This window comes from Phasianus colchicus, chromosome 2, assembly GCF_987193195.1.
Source record: "Phasianus colchicus chromosome 2, bPhaCol1.hap1.1, whole genome shotgun sequence".
NCBI lineage: Eukaryota > Metazoa > Chordata > Aves > Galliformes > Phasianidae > Phasianus > Phasianus colchicus.
In genome coordinates this window covers 26,936,543-26,953,084 of record NC_143437.1, presented here as the reverse complement: position 1 = coordinate 26,953,084, position 16,542 = coordinate 26,936,543, and the positions used below count along the sequence as shown (strand labels likewise).

At 42.1% G+C, this 16,542-nt stretch overlaps 1 protein-coding gene across 5 annotated transcripts in view; it reads right to left on the bottom strand.

Moving 5' to 3' along the window:
- The window catches only part of TTC7A (tetratricopeptide repeat domain 7A), a 163,581-nt gene that overhangs the window by 18,212 nt on the left and 128,827 nt on the right, over positions 1-16,542 (bottom strand). The gene's annotated exons all lie outside the window — the stretch shown is intronic.

The following is a 16,542-nucleotide window of genomic DNA, read 5'->3' as shown; positions in this document are numbered from 1 at the left end:
CAGCTCTCTCTCCTACAGAGCACAAAGATGATGCATCTGCCTGGGCTACCACAAAGCACTGTGTGCCTTTTGCACACTGACAGTAATTGAGAAAATGGATGGCAACAGCCATGTTTTGAGCTTGCACAGTTCAGGGAAGATTCTTCTTTTCTCTTTAAGTTTTTAGTTTTGAGTAGGGATTTATTTATTTTTTGAGAGGATGAGACTGCTCAGGTTTTACAATCCCTTTGAGAGGGCGGGGGATTGGCAGGGCATTATGTATTTTCTGGACTGTAGGGCTTCATGACTGATGCTGCTAATAAACCCTGAGGAAAGCACCCGTACAGACCCTGACTATGCTTGGATCTATGGGGAAAGGATGGCATTGAAGCATGCTATGGCTCGCAAGCGCAAGGCAGAACAGCCAGCTGTCACTTATTAAATTCTTCTTAGCCTGTCTTACTAGCACAGCCTGACTTGGACATGCGAATAAAGGGTTTTACTGATACTGTGTAATACTGCCTTTCAGTTCAGTTCAGGTTTTGACAGAAAGCTCTGAGACAACCAAAGGTTCAGAGAAGGCTGTTGAAATTGTGCAGGATGCCAGCAGGGCTTCTGGTTCCCAAATGTAATCCTGGACTCCCTGCTCCATCTGCAGCGACCCGGCACTTGTCACTGAGATGTAAGCCATGTCTCAAAAGAATACTTGAGCGTACCAGCCTTGTCGTACTGCGGCGTTGCCCTGCTGTGAAATGAGAAAAATGCATTTACTGGACTGTGGCAGCAGGTCAGCATCCCAAGTGTTCTCCCCTCCAATGAGCTCTCTGGGTCACAATAACGCTGTTTTGAATTGCACAGGACAGTCTCCTGGGTAACACGCTTCAGAGCAATGCTTGGAGGGAACACGCCCTTGAATGCGAGGCAGTCAATGAGATTTATAATTACTGTGTTTTATAACCTCATTCATTCAGGCAGAGAAGGATATTGCAGAAGAGACCTCGGACGAGAGAAATGGGAGATTTGCAGCTACATAAATAACTGCTGTTAATATTAACTGAAACCTGGATGGCAGGTGCTCCATCGTCCACTGCGTTGTAACACAACAAACACACAGCCTGGTTTAAAAACAGCTCTTTGTGCGGCAGTGGGATAAGGGGAGTGCTGAATTTGGACTCCAGCAACCCTCTTCTGCAGGAGGTGATGTAAAATCCAGGCGGTATCGCCCAAATCTTCTGATTGTGTTAAGCTGCTCTTGGCTCAAGGCCAGGTCCAGCTGTCGCTGCAGGACGATGACTGCCCTCCACTGCAGCTCTCAGCACAATGCTGCCACATTTGCACACACGCACATATATAAATTGCCTGAGCACGGAGGTGTTAATGCTACCAGGATGACAAAACAACCCTATAGATGCCTCATCAACAGCAAGCTCTATGCAGAATGGGTTTTATTTTCAGAAAAGCCTGGAGGTTAAAAAAAAAAAAAAAAAAGTCTCCTGATACAGTTTATCTGATGCTCTGTTTTTGAATGTCCTTGATGCAAAACAGCATGCTATCATCTCTATAGATTAAAAACAATCCCTTCTTATTGCTCTGCTGGGTATTTTCAAAGAAATTCATGCACAGATGAAAACAAATAAAAACAGTGGCCGATGGCTCTGGGGAAATTCGGGCCTCTGGTTTCAGGTAGTCTGGAGACAATTTCAAGCAGACAAGGACCTCTTAAATCCTGGGAGAGAGCTCCAGTGAGAACATGCTGGCAAATCTTCACTAGCTGTAACAGGGTGAGGCTGTGGGAGGATTTTGCACACCATTTCCATTTTGTGGTTTTTAGAGTATACCCTAACTGTCCCAACTTCACTGTGAGAGACACTGGATTTGTATTTGTTTTTAAACTGGAACTTCAAGGGAAATAATAGCACCTTTGTTCAGGCTTGGTTTAAAGGAAAATCTAGAGTGTCTATGTTGGTTTTCGTGATGCTAAGGTCTAGGATTTTTTGGTGGACTAAAGCATGGGAGGAGAAAGTCTCCCCCCTGTCATCAGTGCATGATTAGGCCCCAAATGACAGAATTAAATGCAGTATAAAGCAAGTCAGCCTCCGGCACTGATGAAGGAACAGTTCAGCTCGCTTCAGTTAACATGTCTTTTGCTTTTACCCACTTGGCTTTATTGTTCAGAGGAGCTGGCCCAGCAGGAGAAGGAGATCCCTCCCCCTCCACTCTGCTTCCAGCCCTTGCTGCTGGCGAGCTGCTGGCAGCCGCAGGAGTTTCTTCAGCAGAAATCTATGTGGCACTGAAAGGCCACACTTAGGTCTAAAAATCAGCTGTTTTCTTCCTCTTCACTCCCGCACTGACGTTAGCTTGGGCTGAAAACACCCTGCAAAGGTATATTTGAGTGCTTGGTTTGGAAAGGCTAGTCAAACTCGTTTGCAAGGTCAGTGGCAAGCCAAAATAACTCCAGACAGAACTAGCGTAAGATGCCTGTGCCAAACACATGATGCGAATATTGATTCGGGGCGGTGGTGGTAGGGAGGATAGCAGGGACAATGTTGAATACATAAACAGGCTCTGTTGCTCATAAACAGCCTCACACTGCAGTATATCACAACGCATATGAAGGAAGCCACAGCAGGTCACGTTCAGATCAAGCTGCTGCGCAGTTTCAACCCGCTAGCTGCTTTTTAGCCAGCAACATGTCTGCATCATGTTCTGCCACTCACCGCTGTCTAGGGAGGGGTAAAGATGAGGAAAGCGAGGTGACGATGCTGCTATTGATCTAAATTTGTAGCAGAAAAGGCTAAAGATCACAGGCTGCCGGGGGAGCTGGTCCTAAAGGAAAAGCTACTTCTAACTTAGTCCCTGCAGCTTGTGCTGGCTGCCTTTCAAAGAAGAGCTGCTTCCTCCATAGACACATCAACTAGAATTTTCCAAACACTTTAAATACAATACACTTACAATAAGATAAAAATCATTCGATGTATTATTTTCAAACTAACTTTACACCTGCTGTGCACTGTCCATCTACTTTACAGCAGTAGAATTTTGTTTGCCTTCACATCTATATGCTGGCTGGATGTTGAACCTGTTTTCAGGTTTTTGAAGCAAGATCAAAAATCTCTCCCAGTGCCTCCCCTGCTCTTGTTAAAGGGTCACATTTCCACACCTACATCACTGCTTCCCCAGCCCCCTTTGCTGACAACAAACCCTAAAATCAAAAGCCTGAGCAATACTAAAGGCACAGTACAGGTTTTTCTTACTTGCCCCAAGCACTGGGATATGCTGCCATAGATTCCCAGGCCACTATAATTCCTCCCAATTTTGAAGATTTCTGGAAATTATTCATAGTATATGCTTCCTAGATAAAGATGCCTCTCATTAAGGATTCACTGAAATTGTTGCTTTTCTTCCCCAGCTAGAAGTTCTGATTAATGCAAAGCCATTTTTCCTAATCTCTTCACACTTGGACTTCCGTCTCATTTTCTCCAGCCTTAAATAACTTCCTGAAATGAAGATGTAGCCATTCTGACTTCAATGAATCCTTGCTGGGTGCCAGGTCCATAGCCTGTACCCATCCTGTCTTGAAAGCTGGGCAGTACTGAAGTGGAAGATTCATATCAAACTTATGATGGACTAGAAACAATCCCTATTCACCATCATCTTTTTAGTATCTGAGCAGCAAAAGTCTCTTCTAATATGACATGCAGAGGAGCAGTCCCTCTGGTTCTTCTCAAGCTGTGACAGGGCCTATGACCACAGAGATGGAAAAAGTTTGCAAGACATCTGGTTCTAAGTAAGCAAAAATATCAGGGCAGCTCTTCCAACAGGGCTGCCCCTTGTGAGAGAGAAATTGAGCAGTGCAGGACAATCGAGATTTAATCAATTTACAGAAGTTCAGTTGAATGAATTTGATTTGAAAAGGTTTGTGCTACATGTATATACTGTGACCTGTCATATCTGCCTGCACTGATACTGCACAATGTGAGCATTCTTATTCCACAGACTAGTTACATTGATAAAATCACTTAGAACAGCTGACCAAGCTAAAAATAAATTAAAAAAAAAGGCTATCTTTTGGCTGAAGGATCTTTTACATTCCATTTTTACTTTGTGACGCTGCTATTTTTAATGCTGCTATTTTATATTTGCTAGTTTGGGAAAACTGATTTCAAACAATGGGTTACTTCCAAACCACTTCCTTTGATTGTTCTTTATTCACTGTTCAAAGTGAGCAATTAAAATTAAAAATGGTATATGCTTCCAGTCTGCTGATTTGCTGTGTCAGCCAACAAATAATATATAACAGCGCATTAGCTAAGAGCTAAGATAGTATTCTAACCAATGGTGCCTATGGTGATAGTCAAAGAAAGGTAATTTAACACTGCAGAAAATTAAAATTAACAGATCTCGTATTTACTCAAATCATTTATTATAGGTGAAAAGCAGTTCCGAGCTTTCAATGTTGCTCATCTGCTCTATTTGCAGTACTCTAGGAATAACAGCAAGGAATACTACATTGAGAATTTCTGCTACTTCTGATGTCTGGAAACTCTGGAACTTGTAGATTTTATCAGCCTCTTTATACATTTACTTATTTTTCTTGCTCTAAAAGGAAGGCATTTTTCAGGCAAACAAGATGCTAAATGATCTACAAACCTCATGCCAAAGATACAGCAAGCAATTTTGTTCCTAACATGCAAGAAATGTACAAAATCTCTTACTGAAGCTGAAAGGGGATCCAGTATCAGCCTGTACCTGGCAGAAGCCTGTCCCATACTACCATACTATCTTGTGCATAGTCTCAACTCACAAAAGACTTAAACGCTGTAGGGTCTGGCTATATGTTAACAAGCCTAGAGAACATCGAGCTTTGACTGTGCCAGCCTTCCTGGTACAGGATCATATATGATTTCAGGAATACTTCATTGCGGCACGTGTTTAATTCGACCTACCTTCATCTGTCTGTATTAGTCACTCCTGTGCTCTGCTGAACTGAAAGTGACAGCCGCAAAGAGAAAATACCACTGCCTGCCAATCTGGCACAATGACTGTAACTGAAAGTTCAGAAATTCTGGAGGTCTTGTTTAAATGCAAGGGAATAATACTGCTCTCTTATTAAAAACCATGCAGTCACTTGGAAATGCCAAACCTGCTTGCCATCATCTGCTTTGGAAAGCTGCACAGGGGAATATTTACATAAGGATGAAGCTACCACTTCTCATTTTAAAAAATAATCATAATCTCACTGCTGCTTCAGAATTTATTTCAAATGCAATCCACAGCTCATCCTTTCCTACCAAATAGGTGTGGCGTGCCTGGCATGTTATGTGTGAATGTGCTGCAAGAGTGTTATATTTCAGCCATACACTGTCTTTCTAGAGCTGGTTCACGTCACGTTCAATTCAGGTGTTAAGGTCTGCAGTACACAGATTGGCTTGACAGGTGGTGGTGAAGAAGGGAGAGCTGATGCTTGTAATGCAAGGACAGATCAAAACCACAAGGCTAAGCTTGCAATGGTGTCAGGTATGCCAATAAATGGAGCAGCAGCTTTTCATGACCCCAGGCATGCCAAAGCCAGGTAAACACAGTAGTTTCCCAGAGGCTTTTCACTTCAGGCATCTGGCACTACCCTTGTTGAGCTTTCCACTCTGCCAGCTTCAACATCACCACCTGCTTACAAGCAAGCTTTCATAGTTTCAACAAATGAAAGTCCTCCTGCTTCTGCCTGGCTTATTCTGCAACAGAAAAAATCCTCTTGGCTCTTCTTTTCTTACTCCACTCTACCCTTGGGGCATGGCCCAGTCAGCAAATGGCACTGGGGACCCGGTCCTTATCGGAAGAACCACAGCTCCAACCAGAAAAGAGCAAGGAAAGCATGGCATGCTCATTCCATCTAAGTTTCATAACCTTACCCTACCACAGCCTGCTAAAATCAGCTGATAATACTTATCTTGCATCTCCAAGGTACATATACATGTGCATTTGCGTGTGTGCATACATATACATGTGCATTTACTTCCCTGCTTCAGGGCACAAAGGATGACTGGGCCATTCTAGCTTGACTGCTTACAAACACTGAAAGCAAAAAACCACATGGTCCCATCAGGGGACTTTCTTACTGAAAGTGTCCCACTCTAATAGCTGTCCAGTGGCTTGTGATTTCCTAGCAGGAATAACTTCCTCACATTGCTCTGCTTTTGTTCATGTTGCCCTAGCCAATACTATTCCTCATCGTCTATGATGTGGAAAAAAAAATCAAACTGAACATTGTGTATCTGTAGCAGGGGCACTGTAGGTTACCGAAAAATATTTATGTTGATACCAAAACAGAGATGGCAGCTCTATTTTAAACACAAACACTGACCAAACTTGATGAGGATTTGCCTTAGCTGAATGGTGACACCTGGGATGGAATAACCCCACATACAGGAAGATGCCAGTTGGGGAGAAACCTCCTCTGCAGAAACCTTGGGGGAACCAAGTCAGTGGAGCACCCACAGTGCTGTAAGCTGACAGCATACTGGGCTGCAGTAGTTAATTCATCACAGCAGACTGAAGGAACTATTCACACAGAATCACAGAATGGCCAGGATTGGAAAGGACCTCAAGGATCACGAATTTCCAATCCCCCTGCCACATGCAGGGCCACCAATCTCCCTATTTAATACTAGACCAGGCTGCCCTTTGGCATTTGTGCCATTGGGTGAGGAGTGCTGCCTCCAGATTTTTGGGCTCCCCAGTGCCAGAACGATGATGACAAACTGGTGAAGGGCAAGTGCAGGGCCAGCACAGTGTCTGGAGTTATCACATTCTGCCTTCTCCTCTCCAGGTTAAGGGGATGTCCAATTGCCATCTTCAGCTACCTAACAGGCAACTGAAAAAAAGAAGGGAGTAGATTTTTCTCAGAGATGCTCAGTTGCAGTGGATTGAAGTGCACTTAAAGAGGAATTCTGAGTGAACAGATTATGAAAAAATTCAACATAAGGAGTGATACCGCATCAAAACACAGGCCGAGGAAGTGGGCGAATACCAATCCTCAGAAACACTGAAGGTTCAACGGGACACGGCCCTGAGCAACCCGCTCTGTGTGTGAAACTGGCACTGCGGTGAGCTGGAGGTGGGACCGGATGACCTCCAGAGGGAAGGCCCTTCCTCACCTGAATTCCTGTGCGACTCTAATGCGCCTCGTGCCATGCGTGCTAAGACACTGAGCGCACTTCACGTATCATCACTGGTGTCAGGTATCACCAGCGCTTTCATCAGCTGGAGCACTGCCGAGCTGACTCAAATACTGTACATCTTGTCTAGGAGCGATTAGAAAGGCACATGGCAGTTTCTGTGTATCTCAATTAGCCTTGTACCATGCACGCTGACATTCAAAACTAGCTGACATGGAGGCCTCTTCCCTACCCAATTCAGAGTTTATACTGGGCTTGTTTGGTTTGCTACAAAACTTAATGCAGGCTCACACAGTAGGGCCCTCTCTCTCCTTCAGAGTCACATTAGCTGGATTTTAGGAGGATAAGTGCAAAGTGCACACAATACAAAGCTAATGAATCAAACCCTTGTCGATGGATGCCTTTCAGGACCAAATCTCACACAGAACTCCACAGACCTGCCTCTTCCTCTCATTGTTCTGCTCTTAGGACGTTAGGGGAGCAACAGGCAGTGACATCCTTCCAAATTGGTATCAATTACTGCAATGCTAAGTGCTAGTGCCTATTACTCCAGTAATCCTGTTTGGGAAGCTCTGCTGCAGCATTTGCTTTCTTATCTTTGTTTAGTCAAGGCTGGCAAAAAAAAATGCATACACAAATAATCTCCACTGTACAGCCTGGCACTACCGCAATGCTGCCATTTGTGCTCCAGCTGATTTTTATTCGCAGTCTCTGATGCCGCAGACAATCTTGAAAAGCACATGCAGCCCACTAAGCAATGCAACTGGAAAAGTGATGTTTTTACAAGCCTACTCTTTGTATTAAAATGAATGCTGACAGGAGAATGCAAGCAAAAAGAGAATCAGGCTAAACATTATTGCAGTAATTTCTCTGGAACAAGTCAAGGTAATTTCACCTCATTTCCTGCCATAAACCTTGCACTAGGAGACCCTCACATGACTAATTTGAAGAGGAAGATGGCCTACACAAACACAAACACCCCCTTAATTACACGGTTTCTCTGCATCTTCAAGGAAGAACAGAGGCAGTGCCTAACAAAAGGGCTCTGCATCAGCCTCATAGAAATCCCTTTCTATGGGCAAGAAGTAGAGTAAGCGACCAAAGCTGAAGGCAATCTGACTTTTCACCTACCTCTTAAAGGGAGTTAAAATGGAATTGCCACCTCAGCCTCTCAGAATTAAAGACGAAGAATAAAACCCCATTGTTTTATTTTTTACAAAGTTGATGGCTATTAAATAAAGCAAAGAAAATTACTACCCACCCAACTTCCAAAAATACTAATAATGAGAAGGATTTAGGCAAACATTATATTTGACAATGCCAGTGAGCTGCATGACTCCAGAAAACAACTGCAAGACAGAGATGTTCATGCCTGTTTCTGATTATGCAGATCCCACATGCAGCTGGCATGCTGTGCTCAACAACTGCCTCCAGCCCTGCCCTTCTTGAGGGAAGGCTCAGCTAGCTACACTGGTCATAAATCTCCCCACCAAAAGGTGATTAACTTCAAAATCTCCTGTCGTTCTGTCAGGAAAACATAGAAGAGCTGCAAATCCATCAAACCACGTCTTGTAGATAGGTATCTGAGGAGAATACATGGCAGTTGGTGATAGATGGAAACTACTGCATTGTGTCTTTGGACAGCTTATATCAGTATCTCTTTCCAAATTAACATTTTTGCCATTTGATTCTCATTGCACTCACTCAGCTGTTCTGCTCATCTTATATTTTTCCTCCCAAGGGATTAACATTGATTTTTTTTTATCTTGCACACAAACAGGAAGGTCACAATGTTTCCTAAGGGAGGATTCATTCAATAAGGAACTATGCTCTTAAAGCTGACTTGACGATATTGTCAATAGAACTGAGCTGCCACAATGCTGGCTATTTTTTAAGTGATTCCAGCTACATTCATCATTCCACTCCATGATACACACGAGCCTCTTAACAACTCATTAAAAATATATATGTATATAATGGAGGTCAGCCCGATTAACGTTGAAACTCCACATCTAATTTAAAAAAGAAATAACACAAAATAATTACAAAATGCTTATGGGAATAGAATATCTTCAGCAGAAAAAAAGGAAACTGAAAGAAAGGACTGCAGGTGGGCCTGCAAGACTTTTTTAGCTGGACACTCCGGGTTTCAGCTCATACACGAGGACCATCATGGGAATAATTTTCTCTCTCCTCTTTTTCTAGACAGCGTTTTCTCTCTCTCCCTTTATATTTTTGCACTTTGGGAAAAACAGGCAACAGTCATTTTAGCAATAAGAAAAAGCAGCTCAGTGATAGAGTGGAGCTTTATAGCAGCATGGGGAAGGAAGACAGGAAAGGAACAGGAGGAGTCTTCTCAACATGTAAAAAAAAATGTTAAAAGAACAAACAGGAAACCTACACTAAGTCCCTGTGGAAAGGAGTTGAATTTTCCAAACTGCTGAGGAGTTTGGAATTGTCTGTTTGGATGTTTTCAGACACTCTTTCAACACCACTGGGAAAAGCTTATGTCTGAAGCGCACTTTCAGATTCTTTGTAGTGAATTTTGCCTTTCTTGGATGAAACAGCAAAGAAATACCATTGAAAGAGCCTGCTGGGGCAAAACAAGGCTGGGCTCATCTGCAGAAATATACTAGGCAGAGCTGGACAGAAAAGGCAGAAACAATCTGTTGAACAGCTGTGTGTTCAGCAAATAATGGATGAGAAAACAAGTGGTTTAATTGTCTCTGGTCAATGCATTACCTTGTTATTTTAAAGTAAGCAGTCTCTTCTACATCCTTTACAATTCTTTCCCTTCCCCTTCCCTCCTATACATCTACATATCCCCATTTGCTGGTTCTCCACATGCACTGGAGAAATGCAGTATTGAATAGAAGACTGTGAGAAAACTTGGTTACAGCATGCAGAGATTTTCCCAATTGAGGAATACTTATGGGGTGGGCTAAACTGTTGGAGTGCTTTGTACTAGCAGCATAGTTCAAAAACATCCTGCTGGAGACTAGACGTATCGAACAGCTTTGTAATTCACCCTTCCAGTATTTTCCTGTACATACTGTATTAGGAAGACCTAAAAGAGTCCCTGAGTCTGTAGCTCTCCAAGCAGCATCACAGCGGACGTCACTGGTCTTCCTTTGGGTTGCTAGAATCTCCCGTTGGCTGTCACTATTACTTACTTAATTAAAAAAACAAAAAAAGGCACTATGTTCAAGGTTGCTCCATTTTTGGAAAGGCCTGCAATGACTGTCTACTCTAATGCTTTTTCCACCTTTAGGACTGTCATCTCTCTCCTTAAAAATCCCAAACCTTCTCACCGGGGGAAACTGCAAAGCTGTGCTGGCACAACGATGTTCTGCTTGCGCTGAATTTGCAGAGCAGAAGGATATATTCACTGTCAGAGCAAAAAGGAAGCACCCTCCTCCCTCCCCCCACAAAAAGCTATTTTTTGCAGGCGTTGTCATATCTTATCCCCAGGAAGAGAAGAGAGGGCTGTGCTAGAAAGTCTTCAGATTCACATTCGCTCTCTTTTGCTCTGTCCTTCACAGCATGGCTGTGCTTATCAATACAAGGGAGGGCAACTGGCAACACGCAGGCTAGGCAGAATCCTCTAATGAAAACAAATCGTTAGGAGAGGATGAAGTAGCTCACAGATCTGCCTGCTAAAACCCACTTCCTCTGCAATAATGTTTTCAGCGCTGCTCACATTTAGGGACAGGAGGTATAAACAGTCACAGCGCTTTACTCAAAATATTTTGGGTTCCAAAAGCCCAAGTGAATAAAGCACCACAGAACTCGAGATATATAATCAGAATAAATAAGATTTTGTGCTGACAGAGTGCCTGTCATCTGAAAGTATGCACAGATATTAATTAAGCTCTCTAACCCCAGATGAAGTAGATTAGCAGCTTCATCCCTGTTTTACAGAGGTTTAGAGCAAAGCGTGACACACCACAGCTGACAGGAGGAGCTGGATCTGGCCGTGTTGGGGCTGAGCACCAGAGCTTCCCCTCCAGCTGCCTGGGCTGCTTTCAATGGAAAAGGGCTGAGAGGGCTTTGTGCTGGGAGAGGGGGCACCCACCCTGCTGCACTATGCTAGCAAGGACTTGGCCTGAAGGGCTTTGAAAAAAAGCATGAAGTCTGTAAGCGACAAACACATCTGATATCACCCAAAAACATTTAAAAGAAGAAAAATGTTGTGAAGTACTTCCAACTTCAAAATGCATTGTTCAAGAAAAGTAAGTGGATCCATGTATTCAAAACCTTAACCAAAAAATTTGGTCAACTCTCTGAGATGCAAAGAAAAGTCTGAAATTCATTCTGCAGTCATTATCTACTCAAATTTAAGCTCTTATGGCAGCAATTTCTCAAAGATTCACTTTGAATATTTGTAAATACAGAAGATGTGATAAAGAAGAATATTCTCAGAATTTATCACAGAAGTAGTACAACTGTCCTCTCCACTGAAATGTACCTGGTTTCTATCTCTGCTTATCGTCTGTGCCAAACAAGAGCAGGGTGCCATCCAACGCAGCTAGAAAGAACTATCTCTGGAACAGATAAAAGTAGGTCATTCCTTGCATCTCTAGGCACCATTATCCACCTCATTACAATTAGGTGGACAAATGCACAGTAGTCCTAACTGCAGAGGGATGCATTTTAATTGCGATGTTCAATTCTCTGTACACAAATATAAAAAAGAAAAGAAATGTCACTAGAAAACAGAGACAGACTGTGGCATACTTATCTACAAAACAAGAAACAAACTGGAGAATCTGTAGACATAAAGCAGCTCCTTAGATGATAAGTAACCACATTAATATGAAAATGATGCTGTTTTGTTCCCACATTTAAGCACAGAAAGCATTCTAACTTCAGCTTTCAAGGTAAAAATGCTTTTAATTAGTTGTCCCAGCTACCATGTAAGACACACGGACCTTGATATGATGAAACTATGATCATCTACCCTTGCTGAGAATCTGTCTTGTGATTTATATGATTACTCCATGCCAGCATGAAGCAAATCCCCTAGGAAGTAACGCATGTCATCCTTAAAAATATTAAGCAATCAAGCCATGTTTTTATTATGTGAATGGATGCCTTTGAAAACAAGGATGCATGCACCATACTGGGAGTTAAAATGAAATAAATGAACAGAAATAATTCATTTCCATGTTCTAATCAGTGGAAACTGTAGTCTTCAAATTATCCTTATGCTTCCAAGTGCGAGTCTGGAGACAATAGGTTGACTGTGCTACTAAAGTGAACATGAAATTGCATCGTAAGTACACAATGAAGGACAAATTTAACAGTTCAAGTCTCTCTGCAAAGTTTGTTGCTTTTTATTCAGCCCTTGAATCCAGCTGAAAAATTAAGAACAGAAGATCTGAACAAAGCATTGGATAGTTTTAAATGCTGAAATCTAACCAAAAGTAAGCTACTTATTGTATGCAAAAGGACCAAAATATACGAAAAGAATGGTTTTCAGCCAAGTTCTTCTGTTTCCAGCATTATCAGCAGAGAGAAATTTGTGTTCCATCAGCTAAAAGGATGTCTCTGGGAAGCAGAATAAATATTATCAAAGACCAGAACTGCACGCTTGCTGGTTATGTTGTATTCACAGACCCGGACACCCACACTTTTGCAAGGACTCAAGATAACAATGTTACACTGCTCATTGCTATCATAAATCACAACCCATTCATTAGAGCTGCTGACCTTTCAGAAAAAAAACCAACAAAACTAGCCCCAACAGGCACAGGAGATGGAAATAGAGCTTCCGTAATGAGATCAGGTTAATACAAAGCATTTGAACTAGTCTGCTGTATTTGTATGAAAATGCATATCAGTAATAATTTACATGAGTAGAAGACCAAAGGATAATATGGCGTTTTCTTTACACACTGAATCTGTAACATTGTCTTTGAAGCTAAGCTAAATATTAAACACAGTATTTTTTTCTAAGTGTGCTATTTGCTTAAATTTTCTCATCTTAAAAAGAACTGTAAAGAGTCTAGAGAGAGGCAATACAATAATGAAAGAAATGGGATCAGTTCTGTGTCAGTTATCTACAAAATCAGTAATAGCAGCAGGGGATGAATAACAAACAACGGCATGCAATATCTTCCACAGGAAGAATGGGGAACATGAAATGGATCAGTGTGGCTGGGAGGAGCTGCAGCAGGAACATACAAAATTTGACATACAAGGTTACAGAGCAGAGAACAGACCCGTGAGCCTCCTTGCTGAAGGGCACTGTGAATCCGAAAACTAACACAGGCTCCAGACAAGACAAGCTCACAAAGGAGTAATGTACTGTGGATTACTAAACAAATAAAACCTACATCTACTTCAGGAAGTCCCAAGTTGTATTCATTAACTCTGACGTAGCGAGGGAGATGAAAATGCTCATTTCCTTCCTTTTGAAATACATGTCTCTCCTTCTCCTTCCCTTAAAATGTTAATTTTTTTTCCAGCCCTGTGAAACATCTCTGCTATGTGAGATGGTTGCTGGGCAAGAGTCTTCTGAATATCTCAGAATGTTTTTAGTTTATATTGCAATGTTACATACTGAGCATTTGGATTCAAATTCAACATGCTGGCATTGATTTTTCCCTTCTCTGAATCAAAAGCGAGAATGGTGCTCAATGCACCAATGCTGGGAACTAGCAAACTTCAACATTCTTCCTCAGTGACATATATGTAGGTGGAGTCATACACTGCTTTATAAGGTAGTGTCATCTGTTGCAGCTTATGTTTCATTTTCTGACTTGGTTGGGCACACGTCAGTTTTGTTATCACTGTCCCAAAGCTACGTATGTAATGAATTATGTATTGGGTATATAATGAGAGAAATAAGCATTTGCTATTGGGTTTTGAAATATGCTGGCAAACGGATTAGGATATGACAGAGCTGTCTAGTCACTGTGCAGTATGAGGGGGTAAGGGATAAGCTCTTCCTCGTGGATCAGTGAAGACATCTATTCCATTAGGCCGTCTACATGGTGGGAAATACTCTGATTCTTGCAGGAAAGGCCCCAGAAAGTCTTATTTTGACAAGAATGGAACTCTTATAGAAATGGGAGGGAGGATGGAAACATATGAATGAGGAGAAATGTGGAAGGCTTATTTCCTGAAGAGAGCTGTGCTCCTATAGCATGTACAGTTTCTAGGTATCAAGCCAGTCTGTTTCTGACAGCAAATCAAACCAAAGGATAACTCTGTATTTCAACAGGAATAATTTGATTCTGTGGTAAGCTCCAGATAGCCCCAAAGCCTGATTGTATATGTTTTTCCAAATGACAACAACTTCTCAATGAGAGCTTTCTTTAATATCTACTTTGTAAAGGCCATCGGTGGGTTCTCAACAGGAGCTTAAGGATCCTGCAGCACCACTTACAAACTGCAAGTTCTGGCAAGAAGCAGCACCACTACCTAGTCTAGTATTTTCTATTTGCCCCTGCAGTATCAAACACCAGAGTTGCCAAGAGCCCCGAGGTGAGGCTGAGTGTGCTGCCCATCCCTTCAGAGACATCCAGCAACGCTGCACCTGCAGCTCCCACGCAGAAGGGAGCTTTATAAGGAAAGCACACCAAACTGACAGCTATTGTAAACACCTGCGGTCACAGTAAAACACAATTGTTTTCAGCTGTGCAGAGAGAGCTTGAGAGCTTGTGTTTATTATGGTGGTGACTCTGCCCTGTGTAAAAGTTATTGACACCTAATGGACGCATTCATTGCTACATCTGTGCCCTTCATTTATAGCCAGCAACACTCTTCAAGTTGGAACTTTCCAAATATAGCTTTGACAACCCAGTTCTGCAAGCCCAAGGGAAGAGACATGACTACTTTGCTAATTGATGCTGGTACACCAGGGAGAACCAGCACTGTCTACAGCAGTTTTCCCTTAAAGTGGACTAGGCCAGTTGGATGGCAACTGCACTAAGTCAGACAGTAGTTCTCATAACCAGTTCCACTTTCCCTAAATCATTACACGTCAGTAACAACTAAGTGCTCAAATGTTTTTGGAGACCAGCATTGAAACTGCATGTGAATTTAATGTCAGCTGTCTGTATATTCAGCTTGGATAGCTTTAAGTCCCTTGTACCTAGTTGATAATACAATTTGGCCTCTAGCATAACCCAAGTCACGCATTTCCCTCAAGTAGGTGGAAGAATCTGTTTTTTTAATAACAGCACGGCTAGTATTTATCTAACACATACCTTTCAGAAGACTATCCAGCCTCCTTTTGATGGTCTCAGAGAGGTGCAAAATTCACCACTTGCTTCACTGCATCTTCGATTACCTAAGTCTCATTTAAGTTCTCCATGAGGACACTGTCTCATTCAGTATACAAGACATTTACATAGCTAGCAGCCTCTCAATATTTTATTTTTGCCCTTTCTTTTTAATGCATAGACCATAAAAGCCTTGTTTACCGTGCGTTATTCAAGCTCTATTCCGAAGGCAGAATGATTAATTTCTGTATAGGCTTTTCTATAGTGCTCATCAGATGTTCAAATGTGCTATGTGCAATTTCCTCACTTTTGGAAAAGCACAGAAAGGAAAGCCGTTACGTGGCATCCTAGGACTACTGCTGTGCTTCATCTCAGCAGAGACAGATCAGACTTTTGATATCTTAGCTAGCAGGTGTAAACCATCAGCTGCCAGCATACCAAGCTAAAGGAGATGAGAAACATGGAAAAACAAGTCATTTTCAGCGATATTTACTGATACCAGAACAGAAAGATTTTATGGAGACTAACAACTGTGGAGTAGAAGTACTCTCACAGGTTCAGTTCCCCATATGCCTCGCCTGGTTTCTTAATCCAGTCTCATTCTTCTCATCTGTCCAGTCATATCCAGCATCATCTACCTTACTGCATCTACTTCACTATCCATCCTTCTCTCTCTCTGTCACTATTATGCCTTAACTTTTCCCTATTTGTTCATAAATTTAGTCTCTACACTCAAATTCCACATCTCTCTATCTTCTTTGCCTCTTCCTTGATTTTACTCCCATATCTTCGCTAAGAGATGGTGGAACTTACTGGGTCTTGAGGGGAATGGTATTCACATAGGTTTTAGAAATAGGGATCTACTAAGCATACACAAAATGTGTTTATTAAAGATTGTAACTTGGATGACCTTGGAAAGATTTTCTTAAGAAAAGCACATTAATATGTTATGGAAACCACTCACATCTGACAAAAGGTGGGGACATCACAGTGCAATAAAGAAGGTATCACAGAAACCTTTAAAGCTGCTTCTTTAGCCTCATTTTCAGAAAGAGTTAAGCCATGCTGGGTGACATTTTCCAAAGAAAACTGAGCCAGAGAGGATGTGCATCTCAGAAAATGTTATTCCAAATGACTACAGTTTCAGAAAATTGCAAGTA